General features: G+C 31.1%; 1 protein-coding gene across 1 annotated transcript in view; it reads left to right on the top strand.

The window, feature by feature from the left end:
* Nucleotides 1–825: 825 nt before the first annotated feature.
* LOC111041968 overlaps nt 826–22,402 on the top strand; it is a 335,050-nt gene continuing 313,473 nt past the window's right edge. Inside the window, exons 1-2 of the mRNA XM_022326436.1 lie at nt 826–1,197; nt 10,261–10,302. The gene's annotated coding sequence lies outside the window, so the exon portion shown is untranslated. The remainder of the gene's footprint in view (nt 1,198–10,260; nt 10,303–22,402) is intronic.

The raw sequence follows: 22,402 nt of genomic DNA, 5'->3' as shown, positions 1-22,402 counted from the left end.
GGTGACTGTGTTTGAAGCATGACAAATCAAACAGTCTAAAAGTCCATGTTTAGTCATATAGTAGATGTAGGTAATATACATCAAACGCTTAGTCGAGAGAGTAAATGATTTTACCGTCGTTCGGAAACGATTTTGCAATAGTAAAGACAATAAGGCGTTTGCTATATACATATACACTGGTATTTTTTTCCACGATTACTCCTTATACCGGGATCATTTCTGCAGAAAATCATATCGAAAAAATAATTATACTTTTTAGACTTTAACTGGTAAGGTCTTTGTATGTAAATTCATTTTTTTTACTCCTTAATACTGAAGTTTACAATACACAACAATAGTACCTATGGCTGGACTTGAATGATGTCTGTGTGAGGTGGTTTCGAGTGTATCACACTATCACAATATGCGTAACAACGATTGACCAACAATTGAACGATTCACCGGAAAAAAATAAGCCAGACCTTCATTTTAGGTGTTGTCCATGGTAAGGAGGGTGGCGTCGAGTTTCCAACACGAAATCACGGCGGTCTACAAGACGGAGTCGAAATCGAACGCTGCAGCGCGAATATGGTATGGGAAATATCGGTTAATGTTACCGGGGTTTGGGTAGGTTATTGCTACGACGTTATATTGTCGCGGTCGTCGTCAAAAACCGGGGTGCCGAAACGTGCCTTTTCCAGTTTTCGCCTCCCCGCTGGCAGCCGCGGAAAATTCGGGGGTGGCAACGGTGGCGGCGCTGTGATACCACCGTGCCGTGTGTGCCGGCGGCCGGCGGGATCGGCGGCGCGTACTACAGGCGCCCGCTTCTTTGGCGGTCCAGTCGGTGGTCGGCAGACAACGCGCGACATTGTCTATCGACGAGCGTGTCCTCCGGTCTCCGCGCCTCGTCCGAAGTCGTCTCGCGATCCGTACCGCTCCGTCGCCGCGACAACTCGATATAGTTTGGACTACGGAAAATCAAAATTTAACGGAATAATTCGCAATAATTATAATCGCAGGCCCGACAGTGGATAGTGCGGTGTCCCCCGAGCCGGATTTGATTGATACGCAATTTTGTTTTACTATTTATATCGTGTCGCGCACGCGGCGATCGAACAGCAAAAAATAAAATACTAAATATTGTGATTACTGATAATATTTTCTGCGTGAATCCCACAGCGGTTGTTGGTTTTTCTCTTCACATCCAACTGTGAACAGGTGAAAGAGTTTGCTATTTTCATTTACTACCAGCTCAAATTCGTTGCCCTTTTTTTACCCTCATCCTTCGTGTTTTGTCATTACGCGTTTTAATTTTGTTTTGTCCGATACAACATTTTTTTTTTTTTTTGTTAAATTCTTGCGCGAATTAAAAATCGGCCAACCGTTGACATTAATGTCGACGTGGAAAAATCCACTTGTAAATATAGGTATGCGCGATAATAATGTGCATATAATATTATTTTGAACGTTTCATTACTACAACGGTATATGCATATTTTTTCCGCGCAGTAGTGAAATTCATTATAAAAAGAACATTATTTTTTTTCCGAAACGTCCAACAAACAACACGTATGTACCTATAATATGTTACGGTGTATTAATATTATATATTTACATATATTTTTTTCTTGTTGGCTTACACGTTAATAATTTAATGACATTTTTAATAATTTTAATAACATTTTGTTTGTTGTATCACCCATGTTGTTACTGCGCATTTTTATTTTCGTATTTCATTCAAAAAAAAGTTATTTTAGTATTATATTATTATAATTTTATAGGTGCGTAAAAATACAGCGATGAAAACGACCGTTTAAAACTTTCAATTGATACGGATAAATACTGTTTTCCGTTATAATCACTAGAATATTATGTTATATGGTATTGGATTGTGTAATATGTTATAGATTAATATCATAACATTCACTGAATATCAAATGTAATGAATTATCGTAATAAATAAATGTAAGTAGTTTGTATATAAACGGTTTTTAGTTGTTACAATGAGAAAAACTAAATTATAGGTATATTATATACAATAATACCTCATAAAAAGTGTATTTTCTTAATCTGGCATCCATAAAAAACGAGTCAATAGATCCTGCAATTCTAAAAAATGCTCAACATTACACGTAAAACTGTGGTAATTTAATCCACTCTTAGATTTGTATTATTGTTTATTTATAGTATACTGATTATTTTAAACACTTAAGATGAACGGGAATTCGAGCATAGAGTAATTTCATTCTTTGGACATATTATCATCCATATTTTTAAAGCTAAAGGAAAGACTATATTGGTTTTACAGTGACGTGTTAAAAAACAAACAATAGTGTGTCGGCGATCATTTTTTTTTTTTTTTTTTGGTGGTAAATATGTTTCTGGTCTTTCATGTAGCAAATTCAATCGATTGGAAATAATTGGACCAAGACGGTACTTTGGGTTTGTTAATATCGGAAAAGTCCATTATTTGGCAGAAAAAAATAGGTGAAATTCACGATAAAATCTGATTGTATTTTTCTTAGTAATTTTTTTTTTTATAACTTAAAAGGAGTGATGGCTGTAATATACAAGAAGTTGGCCACTTTGTCCTATCAACTTAAAAATACCGCCAAATAATTTAAAATAAACCCAAATTGAGTGTTGAAGCAAATGTACACATTTTTTTTTCAACTACTGAGCTAAGGGAGAAAGCCTTGCTATCCTAGGTTACTATTTCAGTAACCTATTTCATCAAACCGATTAAAATGTTTTATCCAAAATGTTTTTTTATGTTTCAGTACTCTGACTTGAAGTTTGTTTTTTTTTAGTTTACCATGGCAATTTTATTACACTGATTAATTTTTTATGTACATAATACATATAATAGGGAATTATAACAGTTTTTGTTTTTTGATCAATTTTCGATGATAACATGTTAATAAATGTGAAAGTATTATAAAACTAAAAAACAAATAACATTGCAACAAAAATAAATTGTTATTTTTTCGGTTTACAATTACCCCCACTTCACCCAAATTATAGTAACTTATTTTGTTATATGGAAAAATATTTTTTATATTTTTGACTCATTTAATTAACAAAGGTAATTTATATATTAATTGTTAATTTAAATTTTTAAGACTATACTGTGTTTAAAAAAAAAATATATTTGAAAATACAATATAAATATTTATATTATTTGAATGGTTCCACAAATACAAACATTTTTATGGGTCAATAATAAGATCGGCACTGAATACCATTGTGTTTAATTAAATTAAAATATACCAAAATTATAACATTTGTAAAATGTTGATTAAAAAATAATTTTTTAATCACGGATTTGAAATTGTTTGTAATTAAAATTCAAAGTAGCTAAACTAATTTATGAAACCTTATATTGAAATAAAGAGAGGATTGAGGTTAAACGAAACAGTTCCCTTTGCTCCACAGCTTTATTACTGATCTAACTAGGTATGCTTCGGCATTAAAATTATACCTATTAGTATTATTTTTTGTCCAGGTGAGATATATATACATTGTTATTATATTATGTTGACCTATATATGTATTGACATATTCAATGAATGTACTTATGTACTTATGCCCTTGTGTAGGTTGAACATAATATATATTTATTGAAATTTATAAATAATAAATTATAGATATTATAATCCTTAAAAACTTCAATCATCGGTTAGTCGTGGAATTTTTTTGTTCAACACTGAGTGTTGGATAGTTTCATCATACATAGGTATTTTGAATGCAAAGATAAATCGATGCATTCAAAAATAGAGGCTTTTATGGAGTGGTTTATACCATGGTATATTTCTATAGATTCTATATAAATTCTATTATAGAATAGTTTTTTTTTTTAATGTAAAACTACCAACTAATAAAAATAATCGATAATTGAAAAATTTGATCATTAAAATTAAATATGGTAATGTATATTAACTGAGAATAATGTACTAAAATGAAAGGTCATAATATATTTAAAGCATCGAATTCTATTACGCATTATCCAATAAGTAATTTACCTTTAAATTACAATAAAATACTAACAACTACGTAGGTATATATTTTATTACCATATTACTTACAATGAGACAATGATACAATAGTTGAAAGATTATAATAATGTAAATCTTTAGGTTAGGATATCATTCTATAGTAGAAACAGCAGTAGTATTGTGGCTAAAAAATTAATAATATGACGTAGTGAGAGTGGCGAAAATTTCGAAAAGTTTTTACTGTAGAACAATGCGATTTTTGAGAAATGCACTAAGTTTTAAATGTCTCGTCTTCGTATCCCGAAACAAAATATTATTGATTTATCCCGTGTAAACTTATATGACGTATACAAAGTAGTAGGTACAATGGGTACATATGTCGTGATATTATATCGTCGCACGTCACGTGTGTAATATTATAACATCGTCGTTCGGCGAAAACGATTCGCGGCGGCGCTCCAATGTCGTAACAATATTATAAATAAGGGTCGTTGTGGCGATATTATCATACATCTATTATTCGATGTCATAATATTATTATAATAAGCGATTTCCGCGCGTCGGTATAGGTTTAATGATGATTACGATGATGACGATAGTAATTATAATACGTATTAATAGTTAAACGGCACGGAGCCTTGGCGATAGTAATAATATTATTATTATCACGTCAATATTGTGTACAGCACATAATAATAATAATTTATAATAATATTATATCACGCCTCCTCTGACGGACACCTCCCAATAGTGGACGTTTTCTCGGAAGCCAACCGTTCAAACTTTCTACAATCTGGACTCTCTGAACAGCGGAACCCTAAGAACGGAAACCGACAACAATTCAGTGACCGAGTGTGTCCGGTATTTGGAGGTTTCGTTGTATCACGACGGCGGTCGACTATCATAACACGACACGTGTATAATACAATATCACTATATTATATACGAGTACATTATGCGAACGGTATCCCCCCTCCCTGTTTTCGTGGTGCAAATAATAATAATAATAACAATAATAATAGTTATTATTATAATATATTTCGGGTACCGAAATTGACCAGACGCTGTGCTAAAACTATTACGGCTCGTGCTACACACACACACACACACACACACACACATACCTTCGCGGCTTCGTATATTATGTAATGTACGATATGTATGTATGTGTGTGTGTGTGTGTGTGTGTGTGTGTGTGTGTGTGTGTTTATAGGTACTCGTATATTGTGCACATACGCAATAGTACATGTAATATAATATATATATATANATATATATATATATATATATATACACGGCGTATTACACACTCCCTCGTTATTCATCCCTTATACATACGTATATGTGCGTACGTGTATATATATTATATCGTTGTAATCTGCAAATGGATCCGGGGTGTACATGTATCGCGTGGTCGTTTTCTTAAGCTCGCCAACTAAATTATTTAGTACCGACTGGGTCATCTGCGCGCGGCCGCGCGGCCCGTACAATATCGTGTCGCCGATAAACGCGACGACCCCGGCGGCGGCGGAGGGGTTATTAATATAATAACAATAATAATAATAATAATAATAATTATATTATATAATAATTTACTATATTACCGTTATTATTGTCATTGGTGTTATTGACGTCGTTATCATTACAACTGTTATTGTTGTCATCGTTATTGTTATTGTTGTTGTTGTTGTTGTTGTTATTACTATCGTCATTATTACAATAATATAGTCGTCTAATAATTTGTCCGTCGCGTATTCGATATAATACAATATAATAATATAAATACCAATCACATCACGGGGAACATGCGTTGGATTTGGTTTCTCGTGACATTATACATAATATCCACGAGTCTGCATAACCGTGCCGTGGTATACCTAACAATTTAAGGTTATAATTTAGCGTCCCTGAAATATATAGCATGTTAATTGTTTAAGTGGGTGACTGAGTGATTTAGTAGAATCAAATTGTTAGAATTATTCACGTAATGCATTAGAACGATTAGTTCACTGCAAAATTTTGATTTCCATTAGTTACATTGATAAGTTCAAAGTTCAGAATTCCCGAAACGTTTAAACTTTAATTCGATAAATTACTTACGTTTAGTGGAAACGGTTTAAAAATCGAGCATTTAGCCACTACTGTGTAAGAGATTATCTTCTTTCTAGTTTCTAAAAAATAAACGTTTCGAGTTGGTTGACAACTTTAGAAAGTGACGCCGTGTACTACTTTTTTTTCATAATATGAAATTTAATTTCTCCCGTTCTTTTAAAGACTCTCCATCGTTTTAACTCTTATACGCGACGATTATTTTAATTCAATCAGTATTATATAAGATGCAAATAAAAGTTACATCAAAACAGCATCACTATTAAAACAGTACCCGAAACAGGCGTTTTTTTTAAATGCTTGCGGGATGTGTTATTTTCAATAGTTCCATGTAATGCACTCGAACTTCAGTGCAACAGCAAATTACTGCTGAAATCAAATCTACGTGCCGACGTAAAAAAGAACTGACATATTGATTCTGGATTACATTGTAATATTATGGTTAGGAGTTTAGGATATTGTGGATCTAATTGTTGTTATTAATTCCGAAAACGATTTTTATACACCGTTTCGATAGAAAAACAGTCATTTTTGTTGATATACTTTATATGCAATGACCCCATAAACAATAAAAAATTAATAGTAATAATAATAATATAACATTTTTTATCTTAGTCATATAAATTACCTACCATAATAATATTTTAACAATCTTCTGTACACTACGCATAGTTGTTAATAGTAATAATAAAGTAGGCAGGGATATGTAACAAACGCTGAAAAAGTGTTTTAATTAACCTTAATTCACATTATTTCGCAGAATCGCAACGGACTTTTTTCTTCATCTTTCTTTTTTAAGAAAAATAACGATGGACGAAAACTTTGAATTTCCACTGTATATTTATACAAACATTTTCTCAACGATATTCTATGGTCACGGAAAAAAAAATAGATATAATTTTTTTGCCATTATTTACAATCCTATGAAGTTTGTTTTAGAATTTTTTAAGTCACGAGATGAGTTTACATTTTACTTTTAATAGATTACATTTTTAATTTAAACGAAAAGTTAATCAGAAAAAAGTCTCGAAAAACTATGTAATTTAACATATACATTATACATAATATATAAAACTGTTTTGGGTACATTTTTCTCAAATCACCAAGTATGTAGGTAGTCATCTAACCCACCTTATTTGTTTTTCATATTTTTTGTATTTTTATTTTGTTAATAGTTAATACACTTCAATAATTTATGGTTAAGAGACCGGCGGGTGTCTCACAATAAATGTACAACATCGCAAACTTGCGTTGAGCGGAACCGATTTTGTGTTGCTGGCTTTAATATCGGTGTGAGTTAACATAATAGCTGGCTGACTTAAAATATATAAGAACGTTACCACTGTGTCTGTGGGAAATCTTTTTTTACGGTATTGGTATTTTAATTTTTTACATAATTTTTTTTGGTTACCATTTTTACATATTACTCGTGACATGCATGGAAATATCGTAAATTACAAACTTACATAACACATGATACAATGACCCCCTTAATGTCTGATAATCGGTTAATTCATTCTAATAATTTCATAAAACTAACAATTCAAAATTGGTTCTTTCGAAGTATTGACTCAAAGTTCTCGAGTCATGTTTTTATGAGACGTGGACAACACACTTGTGGGCAAACATTCTCGGGGCATTAAATTAGGAATTTTATCCAAATACCTAAATACTGCAAAGCTTAACATTTTGGAATACTCTACTTCGAAGTATTTTGCTAACGGAAAAACTTAAAAAAATTAATATATGTAGTTCAATGTTTATTCAGATGTAGAATTTATACGTTGTTTTTAACGATTTTACGTGTTGCATACAATGAGTATTTATAATATATAGTTGTTTAGCAGGTGTTGTAAAAATATGTGAACATTTCCTTTCAAATCCATCCGAATAAAATGTAATAAGTACCTACATTCGTTTCAGTATCATATCAGCTATTTTACTTTATAGTTAAGCGGGCACACAATTATTGAATTATGTACACGTCGAATGATTTGTCATAACATTATAATATAATTTGATTACGCTTTGATAAAAATCTTAATATTGAAAATTGAATATCTAATGAAATCGAGCACTTTTTGATTTACATCGAGCTTGGCGATAATTTAACACTGCGTTGATATTATTGAGTGCAATAGGTAAGCATAAAATATACAAATGTCCATGTTTTATAAACACAATGATATGCTCAAGTATTATTATATTATTAACTAGTGTTACCAGTACTCTGTAAAAATGTATCTTAAACGCGGACCTACATCCTCACATCGGAAACGATTACTATCGCGGTGATTCTTCGCTCGAATTTTCTTTTTATTTCAACGAATTTTACAATCACAATAAGAAAATAATGTAGTTCAAATTATGAGAGTATTATATTTTACGCGGTTCGAAAACTATGCGTAAAAACTATTTGTTGTTCATATAATTTCGGTTTAAATTTGGATGGTCTCTAGGCTAGTTTTTTTCGAGGACCACATTTGATTATAGGGGATGATTTTGGAGGACTCTGCTGAAACTAATGGATTTCTGTTAGCAGTTGATTGGGCGTGGAATCGCATGTAGTATTTGTAACATACGTCGTTCTATATAGTTATCTGACATAGACAGATCGATTTTAATGTTTCATGGTGCATAGGTTTTGTTGCTTTGATTACATCCCATATTTGCAGCACTCTGAATACTGGTCTTTTAATTATTGTTATGCATAATAATATTTTTGATTTGATGAGTGCAAGCGTTTGATGTATAATATTGAGTTGTGATTATTTTTATTTTTGCCTTTTGATCTTCTTGCATGGTTTACGTCTTATTTAAGACGATTTTTAGGTATTTTGTGAATAATTTATTGAATTGAGGTTGGGATGTTGTCATATTTGATTTGTGAACCGTATTTCATGTCCAAGCTAAAGTTAACTTGTATTATTATTTTGTTCCATTTATTTTTATTTAAATTTACTTCCATTAAAATGGCATGCACCTGTCATCTATTTTACAATTGATTTATGTTTAATTAGATTTTTTATGGCACAATACAATTCTGACGAATGGTAAATAATCATTCGTATAAACATATTTTCAGTTTTCACTATCGCGGTAAGTTATATTTACATTTTGAGTTTAACCTACGATGCATTTATGAGAACAATTTAAAAAAGTCTAAAAGCGATGACCAATTATGTAATATCTGGCTTCTATATTATGACGTTTAAAAAGCTTCATAATCTATTAATTAATATATACTACATAATATATAGATTTATACCATCATAATAATTATATACGTACGAAATATTTAGAGTTATTTAATTATGTGTTAAATTTCTGTATTATTCTCAGATTATGAATTAATTTAATGTAATCTTTGTTGGATTATGTAGGATTCAAAACTAACAAACTTCAAATACTGCTTACTGTATTTTAATTTTAAATGATAATTTACTGTAAAAAGTTAAATCTCGAAGATAACTAACTTTATCAAACTATCATGGGAACATTTGTAGTGCTCGAATTGGATTTTGGTATATTATTCGAGATTGGTGATCCAACAACAATAACTCACAATAAACCTGTGATAGGACTGTAAGGGTTTGTTTGCACGTGAATTGGCCAGTAGACATTGAAAATGCGATCAGATATAAGTTTTTGTATGTTGGCTTTATTCAAAAGAGTCCGCATTCAATTATAGTAGTGACCAACGACGATAATTATGTGGCCATTGGCTTTGGAGCTTATAAATTTATGGTTGAAATTTTAACCCAAGTATTACCTATTTACGTATACGTAAAAATTCTTTAAAACAATTGATCTGACCAAATGCTTAGTCTGAATCATTGTTTTAAGAACATACAATTTTGTAATTTAAATTTCGATCCTAAAATATTTCCATCTTTTTGCCTATATCTGTTATGGTTATATATATACACATTATGTTGTAAATGCACGCGATTAGTTATTTTAATTTGAACTTATAATTGTTAATGTTATTCTAACAATTACGAGAAGAATTATATTATCATATTATTATCTTACGAATTGGCTCTGTATTTTATTCTTCATTACTTATTACAGTATTACACTAATGTCGCAGGGCATAGATTAATGATCGTGTTCAAATATATTGTAATAAAATATTATAATTGCTTAAACTTTATATATTATGTTTTTTTTTCAGATAAACACTGTATGTAGAGGATACATATAGAGAAATGCTACGGTGAGTGTACAAAGTTGTTGTATTATAAAAGCTTGCTACTAATGAAAAAAAGATGAACGTAAATGTTAATGAGTATATCTTCAATTAAAACGTTTGTTTATTTTGTTTTCCGCTTTATTTAAATAAAACGTTAATAACACTTTAACGACAACTGGAAATAACTAAAAAAAAAAAAAAACACAACTCTACAAAAATCCCAAGATTCAATGACTTAGAGAATTTGAAATATTTTCATAGGTAAAATAGTTTTTAATATAACTTATTGTGCTTATTGTGTCAGTGAAATTCAATGAATGATAAATAATATGTTTGCTATAATTTTACTTTACACATTATCAATGTACATAGTAGGTATAATATATATACCTGGTATATGTACAAGTATATAATGATAAAATAATTCCGATTCTATTATAATATGTATTTTGTTATTAAGTTGTTTATAATCACGGCCGTCTTGACTTATTGTTGCTACTATTACTGAAATAAGGATCAGAAATCAACATTTTTAAGCATGTTATATTGCTTCTAAGCCAAAAAGAAAAGAAAATACCCACGTCCATAAAATATATTTACAACGCTGATAAATAATTTTTACCTTCAAAATATACAATAGATATCAACATTATGTCAATATATTAATATTTTGTAATCCCTGCACCCTGCATAATATAGTAAATTACATAAATGCACAACCTAAATGAAAAATGTAATTCCTAAAATCAAGATAATATTACATTTTGATATAATATTGATCATATTATACATTTAATAACAATACATTTTTAAAAATAAAATCATGTATAAAAATATCATAATATTTCGGTATATTATTACGTATGTAATATGTAGTGTAAATGTGTGTGTAGTGTTGTGTAAAACACGGACTGTCATTTAATTACTGATAGACTAATAATCTTATAGGACTTGCGCTCTTTAGTTGTATGACGTAGGTATAGGTAGATAATATATTTAGTTAGTTAGTTAACTATTAAATACTAGTAGTTTTTTTTCTAAGGGTTAGCTATATGAGTAATACGAAGCTACGACAATGCATGTTGATACTTCGTTTATATGTCACGTGGATATTTTATAAAGGTTTTAATTGGTCGTTCCTCCAAACCTGTACAATAAACACAAATAAATTACCCTTGAATATAGATCAATTCTTAATGACCGAATAATCACATACTGCTCGAATTGTATATAAAACGGTGTTTGTGAGAAAAGGCTCAAGTCAGTTTTCAAAAATTGTATATTAAACATTTTTGTTTCGTAGACAATTTCACGACGGATCGATTGGTGGCACTGAAATTTGCCCATCTCAATCATATACTTTACAGTGGCGCATCCAAGGAGAGGGGTAATAGGGTAAATCCTTCCCCTGATAAATTTCTGGATCAGCCCCTAATACTTTATACTACTACACAAGCAATGAGTGTATGGAAAGCGTAACTACATTATAGAGGGCGCTTTTTATTTACTCGTTTACTCAATTTGTATAGTTTTGCGGGATAGTAGATAAAAGTACCTATATATATATAGGTAATAGGTATTAAGTAGATTATTGTATTATTTCGTAAAGACAGACTGCGCATCACTGCGAGATAATATTATTAAGAATGATATAGCGAAACATCAGTGTCAACCGTAGATCCACAGTAAAATTATCTACAAAACAAAAAAAATAATATACTGACTTGAGCCCTTTTTTCACCAACACCATCCTAATTGTATGGAACATGGTGGTTATATCGACAGGGTGAACACAAAGTGAGTAATAATTGCTGACTGATGAGCATTCTATGTACCTTTGCTATTACTTTTCCGGCGTGCAATTGTTGAGAAGCGAGCGGTGAGGTCCATCGGGTCGGAAGTTATTGTAGTGTGGAGGCTTGTTCAATTAGGATGGTATGTTTCTCAGAAAAATTCATCTCACTGTACAGAACTACAGAAAAGCACTCGTGGATGGATACGTGACAGCTCTCTACGTACGATTGAAAGTCGCGTCGAGAATCGGTTTCGAGTCGGCGAGACTGGTGCGGATAAAACAAACGGTGACGATCCTCTGCTGTTGTAATGCGGAATTCCGAGAACGATGACAATTAGTTAGAAAAGATCACCTCTAGAGTCGTACCTACAATATATCAATATTATGTGGCGGACGGCGTGGGCGTCAAGGAGACCACCAGCTGTACACCGAGCTTACCGTGATTGTCAGCGTTCAGAGCAGAACTGTGACTTTATAGAACCTCGCTTTAAGGAGATTCATTGAATACATTCGTGGATGGACCTGTTTGGAAAGTTGATATGCAAACACGTATCGAAAATCCGGTGAGGTTTGCTACTTGAGCGGCTGAGCGGTCCGAAAACGGTCGAAGGTGCTGTCGATCGCTCAGTAGTTTACCGCGGTATACTTAGATATTTAGTTTTACGCATCCGCGGTCGTGGCCATTCGATTTCGTTTTCGTGGTTTTTTCCCTCGTGTGCATATAATATTATATTTGCGCAGTGCGACGAAATTCAGACCGTGAATCTGGTGATAAACAACCAACTGCTTTCGCGTCATCGTGCATAAGCTATGCGTGTATACAGAGTGTTACAAACATGGATTCAACAACGGATTCAAATTGCCCGAGTTTCTTATCCTAGTGTGGTCAGCTCAACAATATATTATATTGACACAGTGGTTTGAGTTTCGTCTGCACGATGGTCCGCACCACTATACCCGTGTGACAATCACGACGCGTTATTCCTAGAGAAATGTGACGGCGTCGAATTTATTCACGAATTTATTGTGACCAGAAGTGAAACGAAGCACAATACATTTTCCATGATCAGATTAGACCAGGTATAACCTTATTTGGTGTTTAATATTTTTACAGGATTTATAATATGGTGTGACAGTTACCATTTAGAAAATATGGAAAAAATAATTTTCAGAAAATGTGCTTTGGGCTGGTTTTGAAACTATACGCCTCTGATCTCCTCGCAGGACTCGCATGTGATCTTATGTATATATCGTTGGACATTTTTCCGATCGAGCAAGAGATGTCAAAACTCATCAATTTTTTAGTCTATATGCAACTAACATATTATGTAGAATAATCATTTTATAAATAAACTCTCAATTTGCCTTAAGATATAATTAGTTAAATCGAGGTCATAAACGAGACCGTTTAATGCATGATTTTATCTTATCCGTCCGAATAACCAATGTGAATCTCAAAATCCTCAATGTTTGAGCACTTTTTTAAAATGCAAATATTGGAAAATCTCGTCTTAGTGCACCCTTACATGGTGGAATGAAAGTACCATGACAATGTCAAGTTTTTATAACTACCTATCATAGTTTAGGCTCTACGTTAATTAGTCGGCCAGTCAGGATAAGTTAATTTAGATTATAATTTATAATATGCTACATGTTCATACGATTTTTTTTGTTCACAACCACTTTTCCTGTAAAACAGTGACAAAATTAAATCCAGCGTTTTAATGAGACACCCTGTATCTATAAACAGTATTGAGCAGAAGTGGAGAAACCAGTGTTGATCCCCACCAGTCATACGATACGACCATGCCTTCACCTTCTAGAAGATTATTCAAGCTTCTATATATCGCTACATAATGCACAACTAGTCACTTATATTATTCACAGGTTCTTCGTATCTATTGATGGCTCATACTCGGTCCTGTAGCCGTTATTTAAAAATTAGAATTTATTGTACTTACATATTATAATATGGGTAGGTAATTATTGAGTGAGATTGGAAAATCCGAGGAAATCCTTTGTAAAATTATAACTCAACACTTTATGATAATTTTAGTATATTATAACACTATGGAATTTTATAAATATTAAGTTTATCGCGTGCATTATCGTTGGTTATCGTATACACCGATGATGAAATATTTACGCATTTTGTTCTTATGTACCCAACTGCAATGTATAAGTATGTCTAATGTTATACATCATGATATCATTTTATTGTCTTAAATGATACTATTTTATCTTTTATAATTCATGCCGTAGCCAATTTGAACGTCGTGATAATCTGAAAAATGGATGTTTGGTGGTTAAATTGTTCCACAACTATGTGTGACACTCGGTGGAGTATTTATAAACGTCTTATGGGAGGGGACACACACAACTGGCGGCCTACACTGGTTCGATTCTCTCTAATTATAAATGATTTATATATAATCAAAAAAATATTTATATTTGTGATTAATAGTTATTAAATTATAATATGTGTGTATATATAACTGAGTTCGAACTTATAAATTCATTCGTTTAATGGATTCATGGTACTCTGTTCCCTAAAAAGTGAGTCCAACAAGCGGCGACTACTGTATGAGGTACCTAGTTCATATTTAGTACCTACCTATCCGATCACCCATAACATTATATAATAATTATATTAAATTCGAAAATTGTAATAATATAATATGCTTATAAATTATGCACAAGCCAGTAAGATGTCAGGTAACTAATGGTTCGCAGTAATTGAAACATTTCTTTTGGGAAAATAAAAACTGTGAAAAACAGACTGAAAAAAGAACTTCCCCACCGCCCTACAGAGAGCCCACATTTGTAGCCAAGCTTATCGATCCACTGAGTCGGTCAAATTAGAATACACTTGGTCGAGGATCTTTCATATATACTCAGAAGAGTTGGCACTGCCTTTGACTCTTGTCATGTGACATATGTCAAAACATTATTTGATGAGCAAAGAGTTTACAGTTGACATTGTAACCGTAAATATTTTACAATACAAAATGTATTTTGTCGTTTTTGTTTGGTTAAAATATTAACCTATAGGAAATTTTAAATTATGTTATCGATTTATGTAGGTAATAGGTATACTATAAAATATTATAGTAGTATTAATAGTTCAAATTGTATTAAACTTATAATAACAATACATATTATTATATTATTATATAAGTGAAATAATATATTGTTAAACGAATTAAATAGATTAGAATACAATTTCGAATGTCATTGTTTTTTATACGTGGTATTGATTCAATAAAAAAAATATCAAGTATATGGTTCAAATTAATTATCAGGGTGTTTTAGGTGTCTTGTTCTGGATGTATTCTAACACCTGCAGGATAACAATGTTTAACAAACGTCTGAGTGCTCATAACGTATTATTGAGTATAATATTTGGGTTTATACGGTTTCCAAGTAAAGTACAAGAACAACTTGATTTTAAAACTATATAATTTGGACTATCCTATTTTTTTTAGATATTGACGATATTTTTAGAATATTGTTTCAACTCATAAAATATTAAGGATATAAGAAACTATACTGAACAAGTGGACGAAACAAAGCATAATCAAAAAAATATGTTGATCATAAATAAAAATAGAAAAAAAAATTCAAGAATAAAAATAAATTGCATAAATCAGAATTTATAGGTACTCCTAAATACATTATGAATTAATTATCAAAAGAACTGAGCTCTGGGCAAGCTATTGGTGAATCCCTCTTTATATTTCTAAAGGTAAATTTAAACTTTTGAAGCAGTCACTGCATTAATTACTATTATAGTACCAGTATATTACCTATACATTAAAATACCTGTTAGGTGAAATTATTTATAAATCATTATAATTCAAACATTTAATATTATTATTACCGTGTATATGATATAATATATAGGAAAACATTAATATTAAGCACTTACTCGTATTTTAATTAACTTGTAGTTAAATCAATATTTTTTTTTCATAGGTCGACCTTTCAGTAAAGTTTCATATAATGTAACGTTTGGTATAACAAGTACTCATCGAATATTTACCATTCTTTAGATACGACAAAAATAAAGTCTTATCTAGAGTTTTATCGAAAGAAAGTCAGAACCCATGTTCTAAAACAACTTGAAAGTTTCGGAAAATTCGAAATTCAATCGTACTTGAAATATGAAATATTATTCACTATTTTCAGTTTATTGGTTAACACCGAGAAAAATGTATTGCATTATGCAAATTTGCATATAATATTATACTTGATGTACTTTTTATACGCAGTATTCTATATCTTTTCATGATGGATATTTTTTAGGTATTTTATATTTTCGTTTTTAGTATTGTTATTTAGATAAAGTCACCTTCCATAGTAATAGGTGCCTATAGTAACTATTTATAAATATATATAAAAATTTTAAAACATCTGTCGACTTTCTTTTGAGATTTCTTCATTTAACTGTGCGTCCAAGCGTCACGTCGACGTTTTTCGTTTCCTATTCAAAAATGAAAATATGAAATATAAGTGTCTCACCTATTGTTTTTAAAAACTTTCTCCAACAATTGAAAATCTAAGAAAATTAAAATTTTAAAACTTTTGGCTATGGTTTTTCTGGAGACCTGTGAAGAAAACTTATTTATTATACCTAATTGATCTTTTTGTTGTGTACACTTCACTTTAAATTAAATTCCTATGCATATCGTAAAACTCATCTCGAATTATAAAAAAATAATAAATTAGCAAAATGTATATAATTGGATATATTCTAATATATATTGATGGTTTCATCAAGTTTATCTTACTGGTTTTTCAAGGACGAATATAAATTCTGTAAAACAGTAAAATGCCCAAGTCACAAAGAACTTTTGCGTAAATTTGGGAAAAATGTTTTTTTTTTTATTATTCATCGCGTGTATATTAACGGCTTGTATATTATTTTTATATTTCCATTTGTTTTTCATTTGAAAAGCGTTCGCGTACCTTTGAAAAACCCCATACAAAGGATGATATAACTCGTGTTAAGATGAAATGGTATATCGTGAGGACTATAGAGGATTTTCATTATGAATTCAAAACGAGGTTTTCCTTGTGCTGTGTAATTCACATTCACACTTATAAGTGAGGAACAACCGCGGGGCTGTTGTGTGCGCGTGTGGTATATTATATGTTAGTACGAATGAATTTTTTTTATAAATACTATACACATAGACACAGTCATAACGGAAATTATGAAATATTCTATACATAAATACACCACATGTGTCGTGTGTACAATATTTTTATAATATATCCTCGAGAATTCAAGTTTGTGCGAACTGCCGTATTTGTGTATGTAATATTCATGTAGGTACTTGTATAATAATATGTACTATACGGCGAGACAATCATAATTATTATGACATTAATCGTCTGTAAAAAGTGATAAAAAGTTATTAAAATGTTTTCGCTTATAAAACGATTCAGTGAGAATTTTAATTCGAAAAAAATATAAAAGTTTTCCAGGAAAATCAAATAAGCAAATGCGGATTAAAAACAGCGAGCTTTTAGTGATATTTTTTATAATTAAAAAATATGTTGCATCATTTTTGATAGCGTGAAAACGCGCACGCGAGTGATTGTAATGAAATTATATAAACCGATTTTATTAAAACAAGCGATTCAATTATACACCGGAGAGAAAGACGTGAGTGTCAAGACGTACCTACATAATTAAACGCAAATAAGTTTTGACTCGTGGTAATCACTAATTACTATAATTATAACAGACCTATAAATACCTAAGTAAGACATTCCTTAACATACCTATACACAGAGTAATAATAGGTATTGCTGCACTATTATTCCTTTTTTTTGCCCAATTGCCCAAATTTAAGGTAGATAAATCATGATATGATATAAATCATATCATATTATCATGATATATAAAACCAGAATATTTTCACCTCCGTTGATATTATAATAATATGTTTTCCGGTTAAGGACTTTCTACTTTTCGAGAAATAATAATATGATGTTAGACGTTCTAAATAAATTTCCGGAGCATTCAAATTAAATAATATAAAAAGGAACACGCGTTATTCAATTCGATTAAATATCTCGTCTCGCATGCTATAAGGAAATCTAAGACCATGAGATCTGTTAAGATTTCACCGTGCCATATCAAAAAGGTATTTCATTACGTTTGAGGAGTATGTGTGTCTGGATGAACGTGCGTTTTTGGAATTTCGTTCAATTTTTAATAAAATGAACGACAAATACGCTGGAAATCTAATAATAAGAAAAGAGCAGCGACTGTGGAGGAAAACAAACACATACTGCAGCAGTCGCATCACCGGCCATAGAAAATACCGACACACAAATAATAATACAATATATATTATTATTATAGCATTAAGAATAAAAAAGTATTGTTTTACACTTTATAATAACACACTTGAATTTATTGTAAGACGATTACACTTAAGCACAACCATAAAGTCCACGTATGTGACTAGGAGAACAATCTCAATCAGTGGTTACCAACCGGGGAGGGGGGATTTGTAGTGATACATAAAATAACAAGAAATATTTTGTTTACACAATATTGAAAACAATAAATTAATTTTCTGACGGTCGCCCATCGATAACAATTGTACAAGTTTTTTTTTAATGGTTGACCTCTATACTGGTAATGTAATAAATAGGTACACGATTATTATATAATCTAATCTAATATTGATTCGTATGACGTACGGCTATCTGTCGGCATCCGCTAACAGATAATGGATCTAAATATACGTAACATGTGACTTCACGTTTAGACGACAGTTGGCTCCGCACTATTCTTACCGTCGACACGTATGTACATAAAATGTGTTCACTAAAACAAAAAAAATGTCTTTTCAATTCTAATTCAAAGGGGGTGGGGTGGCTTGAGATTTTTGAAAATGTTCGAGGGGTGATTAGAATGAAAAAAGGTTGGGAACCACTGATCTAAATAGACGGCGTCGTCACTATATTATATATTATGGTCAGTTATTTTCACTCGAAAAAAATGGCTGGTTAAAGACTTTAAAGTGATAAATATAATTTATTGTTATAATACCTACATACATTAATATTAATGATATAATTATATAAAAACAAATAAATATTCATAGCTTTGGGAGTCGAAATTGTATAATATTGTTGTTAGTTGGAAATAAATATTATTATTATAATAAATAATAAGTTGGTGTGTAATTATTATTTATATTGTTGAGATGCAGCAGGTTTTTTTGGGCACGAGGGTCGGTTAGATACAGTGGTCAGTAAACAATCGCAGTAGAGGGTATAATATTTTTTTTAGTACTTATCATTATTATAAATAATTATTGACAGTATTATTAAAAAAAAAAACAATATAATCGGTCGCTCCACGTGTTTAGTTCGGATCGACTGATTTATCGCGAATACCGCGGTCGCACGTTTAACGGCGCGGTTATTATTGTTATTTTTTAATCGGGTTTGTTCAATACATTATACCAGATATTATAACGCTTATACACGCGTGTTATGGAAAATTATCTTTATCGACTAAAATGAATCGCGTTTTGCAAATAATATTATTATTATTATTATTATACACATAACAACACAGACACATGTGTGGGCCACGCGCGCGTAAAACACACACAATTAAATGTAATTTTCAAAACGTTTTAGGATAGTCCTCGACGGCGAGGGTAAATATTTACGTTTTAGACGTATATTATAATATTATTCGCTGTGTGTTTTAACTCGATTTGCACATACTCCCGAACCGACCGCCAGTGTATTCTGTATAGGTATATATGTATTCATGGCTACATCTACATTGCAAGGTGTGGTGTGGACCATATAGTGTTTTCCCCCGTATTAGTCATAATAATAATAATATAATATACTCATCATATGAACAGTAAAAACACGATGGACTATCCCGTATGGCGTATATTATAATGTATGCGTATTAGCCAAATTAGAATTTCGTGTATGATTTTGGTGTTATAGCCGAAAACACAAATGATTTTAATGACATACCTACCAACTTATGTGGTGTATTTTGTTCTATAATTAACAGTTAAAGTAAAAGAACACACATTTTCGTGGGTAAAAAAGTAGCTCTTCCACTGTTTGATTATACATTTCAAATTACAAGCTAGTGGTAAGTTTGATTACCAATTTAAAGTATTGCAATATTAATAAACATATTATATATTAATAGTAGGTAGTATATACACATCATGTAACAATAATTTAATACTTATATGGTCCCAAAATCGGTATTTTAGTAAATAAAAAATAGGTAACTAATTTAAATAATTTATTTTGACAACAAACGCTAAAATCGCAACAGTTTTTTCCTATTAAGTACCAACGTTTAAACACCATTGTTATAATATTGATAAATAAATAAATATGGGTAGGTAAATAATATTGCTAACAACGATAGATATGATATATTCATATTACTACTAAATTAACTTAACATACTTTGGGTCAGAAAGACTACAACAGTCACCATTCAATAAACATGAAGTATTTTACACTCTTAAGTACAAAATAAAAACAAAATAAAAATGTTAAACAATGATTATGAATACAAGATTATCTATACTACACATATTAAAAAAACTTAAAATAAACAAAAAAATTTGTAAACTTTTTATAGAATCAACTGGTTAATAGAATCAAAATGACCTGTACCAAAGTAATCATATTAAGGAACCCACTGTATTTGTAAAAATGAGTTTAAAAATACAATAAAATACAAAATTAAAATTAAACATTCTAAATTGTTGTATCACGAAATAAATTTAGTTTTTGGTTACAAAAAAATGCAAGTCACCAAAATCCTAGCTCTAAATATGATAATTGACCAAAAAACCTTTCCCCGTGTGAACACCATTTTCAGTGTTGATGATGCAGTTTCACAGACTTGAAAATAATGTGTTTAATTAGATTTACTAATATCAGAAACTTGAATATTTTTTACATAAAAAAATTATAGTCTTACCAGCATTTGACAGTGGTGATGGTTCTATTACCACTACTTCTGAAAATACTGTATTTAATTAGATTTTTTAAACATACAAATTTATCCATTATTTTTAGTTTATTTGGTGGCGGTGTTGATGCTACTGCTTCATAGACCTCCTGAAAATAATGTGTTTGATTCAATTTATCAACATCAAAAACTTTAATATTTTTCAAACATACAAATAAATCCTTATAGAATTCCTTAGGAATACCTCCTGAACCGGGCAGTGGATAGAGAAAATTAACTGTCCTGTCCCATTCTTTTCTTGTGCTCCTGTGGCAATGGACTGACCCGTCCCGTTTTCTTCTGGTGTCTCCATCCATTCTGGGTTTGGCTAGAATACTACAAAACTACAACAACCGCATTCCCCGGAAAGATGTCTGTTCTCGTGGCAGATGTAACATTCTGAAACGCGTAAACATCATTCCCACTTTGTGGCCGTGGTACATACTGCATAGGTCCATTAAACACTCGTGTTGTACCACTGCCACTTATGTTGTAGTTTAAGGTGCTCATTCTAAAGTTAATAAAAGCAGACAAAGAAAGTTTATAGTAAAAAAAAGTGAAAGTAATTTGTTTATATACATACGGTATAATAAAATATTTCATTCGTTTAACATAATCTGAATTTGCATACGGACATGTGGTGTGCACCAAAACGCAACCCCAATTTTCTTCTGCAAATGCATTATAATATTGGGTATACATTATAACTACGATCCTCGGTGAACATGCTAAGAATCAATTAATCTATTATGCATAAAATAATAATAAGCAATAAATTATAGGTGATAATATTATGTATACTTACTCCTGTCACGTCCAAAGAGAGTTCCGCACTTCAGTGTTTGACGTTCGTCTCGTGTAAAACTGTAAACAATTTAAACTCGTGTTCATGTTTAAAACCTGTTCAACTTTGATATAAACAACAAGGTATGTTCGTAACTTTTGGCGGTAAGATACTTCGGTAAGCACGTGATGCAGCGTAGTGTATAGTACTAAATTATAGAAGTAATAATTAAAAATGACAATAATACTACGATAACACGGGTAAGCAAGACGTGACGTGTGGGTGGACTTGAACCAAATCTGGAATCTTACGATCATACCACGGATTACATTTATATTATTATATTATTATAATATTATATCTAAATAATCTGTGATCATACCATGTTGCTTTTACCATGCGTTCAACGGTGCGGTGTGGACGTGCAGTTATGTTGTGTACTTGTGTACAACGGCCAACGACAAGACGTCGTGACAAAGTACGAGGCAGGGAACCCGAGTCGGTAACGAAA

This window comes from Myzus persicae, unplaced genomic scaffold, assembly GCF_001856785.1.
Source record: "Myzus persicae strain clone G006 unplaced genomic scaffold, MPER_G0061.0, whole genome shotgun sequence".
NCBI classification, from domain to species: Eukaryota; Metazoa; Arthropoda; class Insecta; order Hemiptera; family Aphididae; genus Myzus; species Myzus persicae.
This window is presented reverse-complemented; position numbering and strand designations above follow the sequence as displayed.